The sequence below is a fragment of the Phytophthora cinnamomi genome (assembly GCF_018691715.1).
Source record: "Phytophthora cinnamomi strain GKB4 chromosome Unknown Contig49, whole genome shotgun sequence".
NCBI classification, from domain to species: domain Eukaryota; phylum Oomycota; class Peronosporomycetes; order Peronosporales; family Peronosporaceae; genus Phytophthora; species Phytophthora cinnamomi.
The window spans coordinates 184,254-200,982 of record NW_027150982.1 but is presented as its reverse complement, the minus strand read 5'-3'; positions in this window follow the sequence as shown (position 1 = coordinate 200,982).

Sequence of the window (16,729 nt, the reverse complement as noted above, 5' to 3'; positions counted from 1 at the left end):
GAGCGGATTGTTGACCATAGTATCCCGAAAACGAACCCTCAAGGGGCTCGTTTTCGTATTCGGAAATGGTGAGGGCGTACGAGGAGCAGTACGCGCTGGCGCAGCGGAAGTAGTGCGAGCGCTGTGGTCATCGCTAGCGCCCGAACCCTCACGTTCTAAGAACTTAGCACGGAGCTCTTTGAGACTCTCGGGCACACGGAACGACGTGTACCCGTTCAGGTCGCGGTCGCTCAAGCGGACCGCGCCTGGGAAGCACTTCGCGCACTGAAAGCCCTCGAGCCCTGTGCACGGCACATTAGCCTCCTCTGCAGCAACGTGGAGTTGCTCTAACTTTCCACCAGTACGTCTCGAAGCGATCACGCGCTTGCTTAATCCGATCACGGTAAGCACTCGGCTTCTTGTTGAAGTTCTCAACAAAAGCGTTCCAACTTTGACAAAGTGCCTGCCACTCGGACACTTTGCTGCGAGAAGATGCCTTCTTGCTTTGAAACCATCGGAGAGTCCGATGTAATAATCGCGCCTTTGATGCGGAGACGCATCAAAGTGCAGCTCGGCAGCCACGGCGTCATCTTTGATGGTGCTGCATACGTATAACGGCACCTCATTCGGAGGTACCGAGTTCCCATACCGGTCCGAGATCTCGGACGCGGACGGCATCCACTGATCGCGAGCTGCGCCTGCAGCGCGCGGAGAACTGAGAGCCCCAGCGGAAGCGAGTGTGGTATCACTCTCAGTTCGCGAACGCTTCGAACTCGAAGCGTCCGTTCGTCCCCTTCACGCGGGCGAATGATCGTAGCGTGGGTGTCCAGCGATTCGCTCGACACTGAGTTTCTGCGCTTTGAGGACGAGTCCCTCTCGTCCTCCATGTCTTCTTCGTCGTCGTCGAAATCGACGACGTCGCCATACTTCGCCTTCTGGCGCTCGAAGTAGTCATCGATGGAGAGATGACTCTCCACCGCCTTCGGGTTCTTCTTCTCTTGTGGCGTGCTCATCGTTGAATGAGCGCGGGTTTCTTCTCCAAACGCGGAGAATTGACGTGCGGAGACCCCGCGCGTCTAACCTTAAGGGGGGGGGGTAACGGGGTTACACGCACAAGTGGCTACAAGCCACTTGTGATTTTAACAGATATGATGTCTGTTAAAAGTTTTAGATACTTCCTCACCTTGGTGTAAGTCACACCAATGGATACATTGAAGTGGTCCACCACAATGAGTGGTCCACACCTACCCAAAGATCCTATTGGTAGAAAGCAGCATCTTTCTACCAATCAGAGACGTGCATATTAGCGGGGCTCTGACAGCCAGTCGCTGTTAACCCCTTTCATAGATGATAAACAGTTTTAGCAGATTTAAGAGGAAGATCAATTCACAAACAATACAGTTCTCATTTTACCTATTCAAAGTCACTTGGTGTCTTATCTGATTTAAATTATATTTGTGTATTTAAATATGATTAACTCAAGTAATTACTAAGTACTTACGCTTCCTCATACACGCAGCGAAACGTGTAAGCTAAAGTAGTGAGTCAAGTTAGACCCACTACAGACCCGACCACGTGAGCACTAGTGCTCATGCTGCCCCATAGAATGGTCGGGCGCGTGATGGTTGTTCGCGAGAGCACGCTTTTGGCTAGATGAAGTCGAGAAGCTGGAGCTTGTCGGATGTAAACTTGATACGCATCGGAGGCCCATCTGCCATGCATGCGTATTGTATCTGCGTCGAAGCTGAATGCATCGCCGTGGCTCCTCCCGTCCGCAGCGAGTGCGTTGATATTCTGCTTTGACTTCTCTCCGCATTGTGTTGCTGCACCTCGTAGGACTCGAGTCATGTTTTCTGACGATAAAACTTTCCCATAGCCGGTTGAACACACCGGGTGAGTTGGTGGCAGCCGTAGCACGTCTGCGTTGCGCTTGAGTAGTAGTGCCGCGAAAACCGGACAAACGGGTGCTAGATCGCTCCTTAGGGGGACGCGTTTTGACGATTGTCTAGCTTGGTCAGTCTTGCTTCCTCGAAGCGTGATTTCAACGGACGACGCGTTCTTGAAGCTGCTTGCAGGCGAGCCAGCACTGTCGAGCACTACGAAATCTCTGCCTTGCAGGCAGTAACCGTGGAATCTTTTTCGGGACGTTAGGTACTCGGTCCCCCTTAAACAGAAGAAGAAGCCCAGCCCCGCAGCCCCGCAAAGGACGTGGTGTTGGGTGACTGTGAAATCTGCTGCCTTCGTGATTGCTTGGAGCATGGGAATGGTGACGGCTGCCCGTTGTCGTCGGGGTGGACTGAGTCGTCGGATACCTCGGAAGACAAGCTCGTGTTGGGGCTGGATGTATGGTCTGAAGCCGGCACAAGCCTGATGACACCATCTAGCGTGGCTGACCTTAGCCCGTACGGTCTCAAAACGGTTGGGGGCCATGTTGTCCGGGGTGTTCCAGCTTTCAACCGCGAAAGCAATGAGCAGTGAGGATTGTTGGTCCTGGTCGTGTGGTGGTAGCCAGCAGGAGATTTCACGCCGGTTGCAGAATTGGCACCACTGGTTCCACGTGTGGAGATAGCGATTGCAGGAAGTGTCCGATAGCGAGTGTCATTGCAAGTAGACAAGTTTGTCTTGTAGATCTTTCGATACTCGGTGGGAATGTCATGGGAGAACCACGAATACACACCGTTAGTCCAGATTTCCAGTATGTGTCCAGTCCATGCTCTAGAGTCCATGTCCGTCAAGAAATTTGAAGTGCCTCGCAGGTGCTCTGTCGAGACGTGCAGCCCAAATTGAAGTTCGGCGCACGCCAACATGCTGCAACGTGTTCGGTACCCCACACGTTCGGGGTTTGGTCGTGACTGTGCTGATGCAGTCCGAAGTCCGTCTGGCCGACGGTGTCCAAGCGCAAGACACCGCGCCGGTGCGTGCCCGACTGGCAGCGACACCTATTTTATTTAGACAGGCTAGTCGCAGTATCAACTACTGACTAACTACAATACACGCCCACTTGCCGTGCACAACTTGAGTTCCGCTCGTACGCCTGCTCTAGCCACTCGGGTGTACGCCCACACGCGCCTACCCTACTCGTCGCAGCCGTCGAGAGACTTGGAAGCCACGTGCTTCTTTGTCCGGTACTCCGTTGTCGTCCACGCCGTGCAGCCGTCCACCGAGGTCGCCAGTAGCCTCACGCTACGTCTAGCTTACCGTACGTTCGTGTGTCGTGCTCGTTCCCGAGCACAGGTTTCGGATCCAGGCGGCTTGTCCGCTGGCCGTCTAAATCCCGAATACACGTTTCGGATCCAGTCGGCTTGTCCGCTAGCCGTCCAAAGCCCGAATACACGTCTCGGACCCAGTCGGCTTGTCCGCTGGCCGTCCAAATCCCGAATGAGCTCGTCTCGCGAGGCTCGCTGAGTCCGGAGATCCCGGAGGTTCCATAGATTCCGTGCAACAGATCCTGTCGACCGTGAGACCGACCGGATTCAGATACCACGCTGACGCCAGCTTCAACGTCGTCGGCTGATATCCGTGCCACGTCTGCCATCTCGCACTCCGCCGAGACTCTGGCCGCCTTACACGACTTCCTCATCACCCGGGTCTTCCACGACCAGGCCGTCTCTGTAGAGCCGTTCGTACTCCGCCACTGACGCCCATCGCGCCCGTGCACGTCCATTGTCGCGTCATAGCCCGCTGTCACCTGTAGTCCATCGCCTTGGGTCACTGCAGGGGTACAGCTCATACTCGAGCACGTACTGCCCTGCACCGTTGCGCCGTCGTCGCCTCCGTCGCTCCACCACGAGCCCACGCGTGACGTCGCGCACAACAGCGTCGTCCACTGCTGCTCGCATTCGTTTCGAGCCTCCAGCTCTCGTCGTTCGCCCAGCAGGCGCCTTCGCTAACCGTACAGCCGCTGCTGTCTCCGGTTCATCCCGCGTCGGCCGCTGATCTTCATAATCGAGCTGCTCGTCAATGTCACGCGCGACCTGCGCGAGTAGTGCCTCAGGATAGTGATAGCTAATGAGGAAAGACACGTGGGAGATCAACGTCTGCGCCTTCCCTGTCTTATCCTCTCGTGTCAGCACAAAATTGTCGTAGCCAGCAGGTTCCACGATCCGTAGTGGCCCCATCCATTGGTGCACGAACTTTGTCGCGTTCTTGCCACGGGGCGAGTTGTGCATCCAGACCAAATCGCCGACCTGAAACTGCCGCTTGTTCTGCGGCTTGCGGTTGTAGTACCGAGCTTGTCGTTCTTGTTCGCGTCTTCGAGCCTGCTCCGCGAACTCATGACTCCGCTCCATAGCTTTCAAAAGGTTCGCGTGGTAAGCTGGCAGCTCACCGGCTTCCGTCACCTCCGTTCGTCGCAGAAGCTCGTTGGGAGCTCTCAGTCGTCGTCCCATCATAAGCTCGTTCGGGCTCAACGCCACCGTAGAATGCCTAGCAGAGTTGTAAGAATAAACAGCGAATTTTACCCAAAGGTTCCAATCGACTTGTCTTTCGCCTTGCATGAACGTCGCCACGCAGTCTTTCCATCAGCGGTGAAAGCGCTCCACCAGTCCGACAAGTTGAGGTCTGTAAGGCACGGGATTGCTTTGATGAGCTTGTAGGAGCTGCACTAACTCCTCGATTACCTTGCCAGCTAACTCCGGAGCTCCGTCCGTCAACAGCTCGCGGAACACTCCAAACCGTAGCACCACTTCCTGCATAATGAACGTCGCCACCGTCTCAGCCGTGTGCTCCGTCACGCAGCACGCCACTGCATATCTCGTTACGTATTCGCCTGCAGCGATGACATACCTGTCACCACCGTCGGCTACTGGAAAGGGTCCGGCGACATCAAGCGCCCACCGGTCTCCAACTGCACTTCGTAGCGGCGGCATCACTTCACGCGGCTTCGCTTTCCTGGAGCCACACTCTGGGCATCCGCGCACCCAGCGTCTGACCTCTCGATAGAGTCCAGGCCACCAGTATAATTGGGCCACGCGGCCATACGTGTGAGGGCCACGCAAGTGTCCACTCCACACACTGCCGTGCATTTCCTTGAATACAGTAGACCCTAGCGTTGGTGGCAACACCACTCGCCAATCATTCGCCGTCTCAATCGTCACAAGTCCGTACTTGCTCACTATCTCCATGCTGCCGTACTTGCCTGCTACCAGTAGTCTCTTCATGAACTTGCTGCGCTGCTGGGCCGTCATGATCTCATCGTCGCTCAACTGGAGCGTGTAGTCGTCTGCAGGGTTGGCCTCGGCATCGTCGCACAGGTCGTTAGCATCGTTGGTCATCATTGTGGCGTCGTTCGCCATGGTCTTGGGCGTCGTGGCACTCGTCGTCGCCACGGTCGTCGCATTCGTCGCGTTCTTGCGGGTTGCGCCCTTGGTCTCGAGCTTCGCCGTCGTCAATGGTGTCGTCGTTGTCGCCGCCAGTGTCGGCACTGTCGTCGGCGCATCCGTGCTCGCCTGCTTCGTTCGTGTCGGTGCCGTCGCCGTGCGTCGTCGACCTTCAGACGCGTGGCGTGGCGTCGTCGTCGGTTTCGCGCGTACTGTGCCCTTGGTGCGTCTCGGGGTCGCCACTGTACGCCGTCCATCATCACGCGCGGCATCACTGTGCGATACAGGGGCATCGTCGTTCTGCTGGGTCGCCATTCTCGTCCGGGGAGGAGCCGCGTTCGGCGTCGTTCGCGTCACTGCGGTCTCCGTCATTGCCTCTCGTACGCCGTACGGCGCATCCATGCTCGCCGTCCAGGTCGTAGTCGTCGTGGCCATTGGTGACCCATTGCCCGGTGCCGTGTCGTTCACGTCACTCGCACTTGGTGCCGTCGTTGTCATTATCATCGTCCTGGGCTCCACCGTCGTCGTTGCTTCTCGTACGCCTTCCAGCGCATCCATGCTCGCTGTCCGTGTCGTAGTCGTCGTAGCTGTAGGTGGTTCGGTGCTCGGCACGGTGTCGTTCACGTCGTTCGTGTTCGGCACTGTTGCCGCCCAGTGCACATGTCGTTGTGCTTGCTCTCGGAGGCGTGCATTGCGTCTCGTTGCAGGCACGATCGTCCTCCTCGCTCGCTTTCGTTTCGTCGTCATCGTTGTCGGGGCGGGCATCGTCGCAGCCGCCTCGATACTGTTTCCATTGGCCGCCGTTTCGCCCGTCGCCATGCGGCTCGCGTCATCATCGCACCCGTGCGCTTGTCGTCGTCGCTGGGTTCGTTTCGCCTCGGCAAGTGTTCGGCGTCACTGAGTCATCGTCATCGTCGTATTGCATGGGGCCGCTCACCGAAACCCCGTCGTTCGCCGCAGGTGTCCAGCTGTACGTCGGTACTTCGTCGTCTTCTTCGTGCTCCGCGACATTCACGGTAGTCACGGTGTCGCTCACCGTGTTCGTCGTGTCGACCTGCTTCTCGACCGCGTCGTCCTTGGAGTCGTCGCGCTGGTCTATCATCACGTCGATCACCGTGTCGTCAGGGGCTGTGCAACTACCAGTCGCTTCTCGCGCGTCGGTCGCTGCACGAGCTGCATCCTTGCCGTTGTCGTGTCCGTGTCCATGGGTTGCCTCAACGCCGATCACCTCCTGGACGCCTGTGCTCGTTGTCCGGCGTCGTCGCAGTCTTGTCCGTCGAGATCCGGGTTGCCATCGGTGCCATGATCGCTGGCGCCGCCACATCTGCCTCGCCGTCCATGTCGTCCGCGCGTACCGCTTCAGCAATGACTGTTGCAGCGCGTCCCGTGCTGTCATCCGTCGTCGTTCTGCCCGTTGCAACCATCTGCACCGCCTCGCTCACTGACGCCGCTTGCATCATCGCCTTGTCCGTAGTCGTTGTTCCATCTTTCGTCGACACCGCCGTCGTCGCCGTCAGTAACGCGGCATCTTGTCCGTCGCCCGCAGTCACCGTATGCGCGCTGTCGCTAGGCCTTGCGGCTTCCATTGAACCACCGCCATCCGTCGTCACATATGCACTCGCTACCAGCGTGTCGTGGCCAGTCAGCGAGTTCTTCCCCGCGTCAGTCACATCACTTGCCCTTGCTGTCGCCGGTTGACGTCGCCGTCGCCGTCCTACCGCTGCTCTTACTGCTGCAGGCGCTCTCGACAAAGCGTCAGCCACCACATTCGTAGCACCAGGTCGATACTCGACTTGAAACTCGTATTCCTGTAGAACTAGTGACCATCGATGTAGTCGTCCAGCCAGGTTCGGTTGTGTCATGAGCCATTTCAACGCTGCATGGTCCGTGATGATCGTGAATGCCCTGCCGTACAGATACGGGCGGAACATCTTCACGGACCAAACCACCGCGAGGCATTCAAGCTCGGTGATCGAATAATTTGATTCAGCTGCACTATTCACCTTGCTACCATACGCGATTGGCTGCCAGCCATGCCCATGGTCTTGCATGAGGCAGGCGCCTAAACCAATCTTGCTGGCGTTTGTCACCAGGCGGAACGGCAATTCAAAATTAGGGTTGAGCAACAGGGGCCGCGTAGTTAGCAGCATCTTAACCCGTTCAAACGCAAATTCTTGTGCCTCACTCCACTGCCACTTCACGTCTTTCTTGAGTAGTCCCGTAAGAGGTTCGACAATAGATCCGAAAGCAGCAATGAACTTACGGTAGTAGCCGGCAAGATAGACAAATCGCTTGACCTCTACCGCATCCACAGGTCGTGGGAACTCTCGCACAGACTTTGTGAGTCGTTCAGCCGGTTGCACTCCTCGATCACTCAAATGATGCCCCGGGTACTCCATAGAAGTAGTTGCAAACGTACATTTCTTAAGCTTGAGACTTAAACCAGCCGATCTTAATCTCTCTAAGACACCTGCGAGTTCCACCACATGGCGTTCGATTCCGCCCTTCGTGTAGATTATTATGTCATCCAGATAGACAAGACAGGTCATCCAGGTCAAGCCACGAAGAACACCATTCATTAGCCGTTGAAAGGTGGCTGGGGCGTTAGTTAGGCCAAATGGCATCCGTCTAAATCGATACAGCCCGCGTTTAGTCATAAAGGCCGTCTTATCACGATCTTCCTCTGCTACACGAATCTGCCAGTAACCAGAACGTAGGTCTAGCGTAGTGAACAGCCGTGCTCCACCCAACGATTCCAAGGTTTCGTCTATTCGTGGCAGCGGATAGACGTCCTTGCGTGTAATGCTATTGAGGGCTCTATAGTCAACACAAAATCGTACGGATCCATCCTTTTTGCGAACAAGTACCACGGGGAAGCCCCAGGCACCTTCTCCACGCTCAATCACACCCGCCGACAGCATAGAGTCCACATTAGAGTCCACTACAGCGTCCTCTATCTGCGCTTGTCGTCGCCGCCGCATCATAATTGGAGCAGCATCTCCCATATCAATGTGGTGCTCAACATTGAGCGTCGTAGCGGGAGGGCATTCTTCTTGCGCGTTAGCTAGATCACGGTAGGATCGTAGTAATTTCAATACAAGTACTCGTGATTCGGGTTCATCTGCGCCAATGTCAACATCGTGTTCGTCGTCCAAGGGCGTATCAGTATCACCTAGTGCATCCAACCAAGTGTGTACACGCTCCATTTCCAACTCTCCATGCATCCGTAAGAGTTCAACATCTCGATTTATAGGTATCCATACACCTAACTCTGGCCTGCTTGGTAGTCTGACGCGTCCTCCGTATGTGTTGATTGCAGGGATCAGTGCTTTTCCATTCGTCACCTTGGTCACCGCCGATGCCAACAACACTGCACCATTGTTCACATTAGGTAGAAAGACTCCTTCCTCTCCATCAGGTGCTGCAATCGCCACTTCCACGAGTTGCACGGCCCGCCTGCGTAACTTCATCGCACTGACCAACCGCACGGCTGCCATCACCGAGTCGTTTCCCTCCATCATTGTTCTGAAAGGAATTATCACTTGCTGCCCATGTTCCTCGTAGCGTACTTCACTGCGGTCAAAGTCCATAGTTGCTCGATGCCGTTCTAGAAAATCTACGCCCACCAAAAACTCATCAGTGCATCCTTCGATGATGCATGCGTCAATGGTCACTACCTGACCGGACGCATTCTTCATGTCGAACGTCCAAACGCCGAGCACGTCCAGCAAGAAGCCGCCAATGCCCTCAGCATACACCACTGGAGCGTCCATTCGTTTGCGTTCACCACGCATCATCCACTCGGTGCCCGCTATGGAGTAGCGCGCGCCGCTGTCAATCTTCACTCACTGCGGGGCGCCGTCGACGAGCATCACAGCCATGGGCAGCCCGTCGCTGGCTTCCACTCACGCACACACCGCCGTCATCACCGGTTGCCTCGACCGTCGCGGTGCCGTCGTGCTGTACCAGGTTCACTCGAGCCCGCTTGTCCGTTCGTGCATCGTCGTTGGCAGCACGCCGCTGTCTTCGTACTTCCAGTGCACACCGAGCCTCGTCAGCCTGTCGCCGTCTCCGTGCTTCCTGCTCGACTCCGAGCTTGGCGACCACGCGCGCCACTTCGTCGTTGTCGTGCGCGGTCTTGTCCGCCTTCTCGTGCGCACGCTGCACACGCCGACGCTTCGCTTCACGCCGCACACGCCTCACGGCCATGCGCACCTTCGCTACGCTGTCGAGCGTCATTACAGCCTCGTCGGTCAACTCCGTACCAAGCTCGATCGCCGAGATCTCCGCCACGTCGTTCATCTCCATGTCGCCCGTCACCATCGACACGCGGGTCTCCCTGGCGCCTTCCTCAGCCAAAGCCATGTCGTCTCCGTCCTGATCGCCTTCCTCAAATGTTGACACTGCCTCCCAGTGGGTGCTGGCTGCCGTCACCGTCGTCGTAGCACTTGTTACGGCTTCCGCGTCTTCTGTCATCTCGCCCTTGGCCGCGCCATTACCGCTTCGTGCGCTACCCTTGTCGTCATCCGTCGCGTGTACGTAGCGCAGTGCTGCCATTGCCGGTCGCACCGTACTCACATAGCGCTCCGCTCGCCCATTCTCACGAGCTGCGAGCTCACTCTCCAATTGAGTCGTAACGGCTTGTCGTATTGCCGCCACGCACCCGTCGATTGTCTGTTTTCGCATGCTATCCATCGTCTTGCCCTCGTTGACGACCGCCGCCAACGCGTCCTTCCTGTACTTCGTGTCAACGTCCATCGCCACCGTCGCCGGTCGTTGGGGAGTCTGTCGTATCACCGAGCGTCGTGATCCCCTTAGGCCGCTCGATCACCGTTTTCCTGGAGCTTCTGTTCCTTGGTGCGCTTGGCCAGGTACTCGTCATTGCGGGCGCGTGCTTCGTCATCGGGGCACTCGCGTGCGAAATGCCCTAGCTGGTTGCATGCGTAGCATATGACTTCACCGATTCGTCGAGCAGGCGTCGTCGTCTCGGTTCTCGTTCGTGGCCCCTCGACGCCTTTGGCTTGGCGAGTCACAGCCCTGGCTCGCTGAGCCGCAGTCTTCGGTTTCTTGGCGGGTGGTGGAGCTTGCACAACCTCCACCTCCTCGTCATCCTCACTCTCCTGTGCGTAGTCGTTCTCGATGGCCACCGCCAGGTTCACCTTCGCCTTCTTGTCGTTCTTGGTCGCCATCGTGCGCTTCGTCGCCGTTGGCGCAACTGCTGGTGCCGTCCGTTTCCGTGCTAAGGGCGCCCACATGTGTCCGTTCCACGCTCTGCCCTTCGGAGCTTCCCACAGCCCGGTGTACTTGTTGTACACGCCGCGCGAGTTCGTGAAGAACGCGAGCTTCTCTTCCTCCGCCACGTCAGCACTACCAACACCCGGAATGATCGCCATGTGCCCGGTTGTTCCACTAGCAGGCACAACGTATGAATCAGGTGCGGTGACAAAAGCTTGCCCGATGTTTTCCATGCCTTGCGCCACATTGTCGATGGGGTCGTTGATCTCAGTGGCCTTGTCCACGGCCTCTTCCAGGGTTCTCGGCTTCGGCCTCTGTTTCACAAGGAGCCGGGTCGTCCGGTCCAAACTGCGGTAAAACTGTGCTAACAACATGCGTTCCTTGATTCGATTGTTGCCATACAGATCACGTAGGGCGGCTGCGAAGTCCGCGTACGTTTCTCCAGGCATCATTCGTCGTTGCGTAACACGCCACTCAGCCACGGACTTGTCCGGCCGCTCTCCGTACCGCCGGAGAAGCGAAGAATTCAATCTTGTCCATGTCCTTTCACTGTCTCGTAGTTTGCGATCAAGTTGGACCCACCAGCGAGCCGCGCTATCTTGTAGCTTGTTTCCCAAGATGTAATACAGTTCTTCGTTCGTCCAATCGCCACGTCCTGATAGTCTTGCTCCTTCCAGTGCTAGGTCGACGCGTGCGATCCACGTGGTCACAGAAGTCTGGGGCGTCGGCAAGAACGTTGGCAGATCCAAGTCTCGAATGGTCCGTCGTCGGTTGCGGTGAAAGTCACGATCACCAGTCATCGCCACAGGCTGTCGTCGTCCTCGTCGAGCGCCGCCACCGTCGCCGCCACCATCGTCGGCATCGGAGTCGCCGTCACTGTCGGAGCTGCTCGATGATTCGTCGTCGTCGCCACCGCTGCCGCCATCATCTCCGTCGTCGCGCGGCTGGTATGCCACTCGTCGTCCAGCGGTTGCCGTAGTTCGTCGTGGAGGAGCTGCGGCTTGCGTCGGCTGCTGGTTCCCTGAAGCTGGTGGTCCTGCGGTCGTCGTTGGTTGCAGTGGTTGCTCCGCTACCGTCACCGCTGTTACGTACGCGCCGTCTTCGTCGTCAATGGGAGTCGGCATCGTCACTGCTGTTGCCGTACTCAGCTTATCAAGCCTCGCGTCGATTCGTGCCATCGTCGCCGCCATTTGTTGCAAGTCAGCCGCCAGCGCTGCTACTGGGGCCGTTGCGCCGTCACCGTTGTTGCCGCCTTCGTCGTCGCCGGCTAGTTCCTGTGGCTCGTCCGAAGCATCACCTCGGCCACGATCCTCACTGTCGTTGCCCGGGTTATTTTCGTCGGTCGGGTCACTTGCCTTCGTTTCGTCGTCTTCGTCCAGAACTTCTCGTCGCTCAGTACCATGAGCGTCGTCGTCTTGTTCTTGACCAGGCGCGTTGCCCGTCGCTGACTGATTCTCGCTTGGCTTTCGAACCCTCGTTTCACTTCTTCGCATACTGGTCATCTGAGGTACCATGAGGACCTTCGTCCGTGCCATTCCAGCGTCGTCCAGTGTCTCCAACAAGCGTGGGCTACGTCTCACTCGCGTTTGACGTCCCTGTATGGCTACCATGCAACGTGTTCGGTACCCCCACACGTTCGAGGTTTGGTCGTGACTGTGCTGATGCAGTCCGAAGTCCGTCTGGCCGACGGTGTCCAAGCGCAAGATACCGCGCCGGTGCGTGCCCGACTGGCAGCGACACCTATTTTATTTAGACAGGCTAGTCGCAGTATCAACTACTGACTAACTACAATACACGCCCACTTGCCGTGCACAACTTGAGTTCCGCTCGTACGCCTGCTCTAGCCACTCGGGTGTACGCCCACACGCGCCTACCCTACTCGTCGCAGCCGTCGAGAGACTTGGAAGCCACGTGCTTCCTTGTCCGGTACTCCGTTGTCGTCCACGCCGTGCAGCCGTCCACCGAGGTCGCCAGTAGCCTCACGCTACGTCTAGCTTACCGTACGTTCGTGTGTCGTGCTCGTTCCCGAGCACAGGTTTCGGATCCAGGCGGCTTGTCCGCTGGCCGTCTAAATCCCGAATACACGTTTCGGATCCAGTCGGCTTGTCCGCTAGCCGTCCAAAGCCCGAATACACGTCTCGGACCCAGTCGGCTTGTCCGCTGGCCGTCCAAATCCCGAATGAGCTCGTCTCGCGAGGCTCGCTGAGTCCGGAGATCCCGGAGGTTCCATAGATTCCGTGCAACAGATCCTGTCGACCGTGAGACCGACCGGATTCAGATACCACGCTGACGCCAGCTTCAACATCGTCGGCTGATATCCGTGCCACGTCTGCCATCTCGCACTCCGCCGAGACTCTGGCCTCCTTACAACGCGATTACGTTCTTGACTACTGGGGTTACGAGATTGCTGTTTGCCCAACCAGGCAGCAACGGATTTATTATCGATCCAGCAGCGATCGTGAACTGGCTGATTGTTTGATCGCACTTGTGACCACCACGGACCCCAGACGAGTGTTGCGAGGACCGCACTTAATGCCTCGCGAACGTTTATGCTGATCCATGCCGATTCGGCGGACTGCGCGGATTTAATCGCTTGAAGCTCTTCCGTGTCAAAGTGGAGGCGAATGTATCCGCGGGCGGCAGGGTATAGGAGGCAGAGCCCTTCATCACAGGCGTCCATAAACAAATGCACGGAAGGCTCCAGTGTGTCGGCCACGATGCTGGTTGATACTTTGTTAGCCGCGCCATTTTGTAAAACACACTCAACCCAGCGTAGATCATGGACGATTTCGACGGACAATCGGATGCGTTGGAATCGCGACATTGGCAGCGTGCCTGGTGTAATCTCTGAATGAACTCCCGCGCTGACCGACAGCATAGACACATGTACCGCAACGAGCCGAGTCGTTTGTCCAATTGATGACGGGATACTGTGTCCGCTTTGAGTGCATCCGCAATTCGAGTTAAGGCCTTTTGAACTTTGTCTGGAGGCATCGAAATGGTCCGTTCTTGGGTATCCCATGATAGACCAAGCGCGTCGAGGTTGGTAGACCACGAAGAAAACTTCTTCTCGTTTATGGCGTTTGGGCCGAGTACAGCGAGCATACTGAGTCGGAGAGCACTTTCTGCCGAGACAAGACGATTTCCTTTGTCCACCTCTAGAAGAATGTGGTCATCGACCCACACGAAAGAGAAAAAAGATTCCTTGTCGGGATCAGAGGGGCCTAGAGAATGTGGTCTCTCCCGCGCCACTAGGAACGAAATACCCTCCCCGAAGGCTCCGTAAAATGGCGGCGAACCGGTCCAACCAAACGGGAGCGTCAGATCATTTACAGCAAGATCACGCGTTGATCCGGCAAAATGTCCAGCAATGCCGGCAGCGACGGCGATCAGGCGGAATGTGCTCTTGACATCCCATTTAAGAAGTTTGGCTTTTAGCGTCGGATGACGCGCAGCAAGTGCTTCGATCCGTCGAGCAATGCGGCGAACAGAGTCATAGTCAAGATCGGGTAGCTCCAATTGCGTCGAGCGATCGTTGATCGAAGAGTCCTCTGGACACGATAGGTCGTGGATCAATCTTGCAGCTTCGGTCGGCTTGACGTCTTTCTTGGGGACACAGCCAAAGAGGCTAAAACGAAGGGCTGCCCAGCCGAGCACAACAGGAATAAGCCTCGGGCTCCAAACTGAAAGTCATAGACGCGAGTGATAATGGCTGGATGCGGCTGGAACTTGGTGGACCTGGACGATAGCATCGAGTCAACAAGTGCGGAGGGTTCCTTACTTTCGTACTCGGGGGCCGTGAGCATGCCGTGTATCTGTAGTTGGGTTTGCGTTGGCGCAAAGGCATGTTTCGAGGGCCGGGTTCCAGAGCCGGTATATGAAAGCAGATCCGATGGTGCTTGTATGCGCTGACGCCGAGCGGGCCTTGGTTCATCTAACGGGGCTGGGCGCTTTGACGAAGCGGACTGACAGAAGTCCAAATAGAAACAAACTAAGCGAGGATTGTCGGCGATCGCCGCCAGGATTTAACCGTGGCTGTCCGACGAGGAACTAGGGCTGTTGTTGGACACATGGACTGCTGCGTTGTGGCTCAAGTGATCTAACGTCTCCCCCGATTCAGTCCATGGAGTTCAAGATCGCTTCAAGGTCATCGGTAGACCGGGGATGGCTGGTGGAGAGCCTCGCGGGTTCCCCCACGGAATGACGAGGGTCTTCATCGAAACGGGTACAGATGGTGGACCGAAGACTTGAGGTGACCCGACGGTTGCCGTCAATAAAATGCGTGAAGTCCACAGCATGTCGGACACTGACGGTCGATTCCACGCCAGTCATTGCGTTGATCCACCGCAGTGTATCATGTGGTTGAGCGCGAAGGGGAGCAAAGCCAGCCGAAATCCTGTTGATCGCGCGCGACCCGCGTCCGGTAGATCCCAGGATACGGTCTAGGGCGGTAGAGAGTTGATCATCCAGGTCCTCGATGGATATTTGGTCATGGTGGGCTTCGTGTTTGCCAAATAGGAAACAGTGAACAGTCGAAACTTCGCGTATGTCGCTAATATTCGACCGGAAATCACCACGACTTGACCAAGCACGTACGTCTGGGCACTAAGCCTTGCTACAGCTTTTCGAAGCCACACTCCTGGAGCGCCGTTTTCTTGTTCGGCGGTATCGACCTGGCGGCGTCGGACGATGTCGTTCGGTACTTGCAGGCCAGAGGTCGGAAAAAAATAGTGCAATACAATAAATAATCAGTTTTCTATATAAATTTTTATTACTGGCCTACACTGACCTCAATACAATATAAAATTGACCCAATTATTGGCAATAAATTTGTAAAAAGTACCCCCACTGTCAAATACCGAAAGTCTAGCAAATAAACCTCCAGTCTATAGGCCAGGGTCACATGAGTGTAGTATCACCGCTGGCGCAACACTGTGGGCACCCTGGCTGCCGGGCTATAGAGGCTGCTACGTAGTGCTTCTTCGAGTGTGACCCCGTCCAGGTGTTGTGACAGAACCATGGGCTCCAGTTTTCGATGCTCCCTGGGGTGGAAGCTGCTGATCTTCCCGTACGACCGCGATGTCCATGACGAATGGCGCCATTTTGGTGATATCCTTCTATGGCGCATCTACACAGCCATGCGCCTCCGGAACGATATTTATTTCCACGTGTGCGTGCGATCAGCCCATGCATTCCCCGTTTGAGCTGCTCATTTGACACCACTATCAGCACCTCTATCGCCGATCAACCGAGTTTAATCTTAATAGTGACGGGATCAGGACAGTTTGCACCTGGGGTTCCCTGAACCTGTTGATGGCGCCGTTCAACTCCCAGCTAGCACCATTAGATTGAGCCTACTCTCTTGAAAATTGCGATCTCAACTGCTATATCCCTCTGTAAAGTGATATAAATTGTACCATTCTGTACCAATACAATATAAATTGCTGCAATTTTTATTATTGTTTAGCTAAAAATTGCAGTTTTTATTAGTGGCAGCCCGTGGATCCAATTCAATATCATACTGTATTGGCGGACCTCTGTTGCAGGCGCACGGTCGGCGACGACAAAAGCGTCACGGTGGCGACAGGGCCAGGCAATACCGTGGCGGTACACCGGGGGGGGGGGGGGCTAATGTCAGCGGTCGACGGTAGGTCTTCGGGAAAGAGCAGCACGGCAAGAGAAGGGGGAGGCGGGGACGACATCGAGGAGAGCGGGCGAGCTGGAGGTTGTTGTGTTTAATCGAGGACGTTAGCTTTAGCGAACAAATTTCGGAATGAGCGATTCTACTCTACACAAACGGTGCGTTCGAGCTCGCCACAACCTACTGCCAACGACTGGTTGCTACGGGAAACATTGGTTGATGTGCCACCGGAAGTTGCCATTACTCGCGTTCCGGAAACCCCTTCTTCAGCCAATTCGCCGAGAGAACTTCAGTACCTCCTAAATTTTTTGTATGACTCGTACAAAATGGTATGACTAGTAGTTTTTGGTATGAATTCGTACTTTTTGGTATGGTATCACTTTATTTAACACACTCTCAAGAACATTTCCAACCAAAAACTCTTGGAAAAATGGCAGCCGCTTTTTTCTGACCTGTGGTGGCCGTTCATTGGTCAGTTAACATCGAATAACTCACAAACGTTGTTTCAGCACGAAGAAGTTGCTTCCGAGGACGGTCCATACAATTCCTAATACAG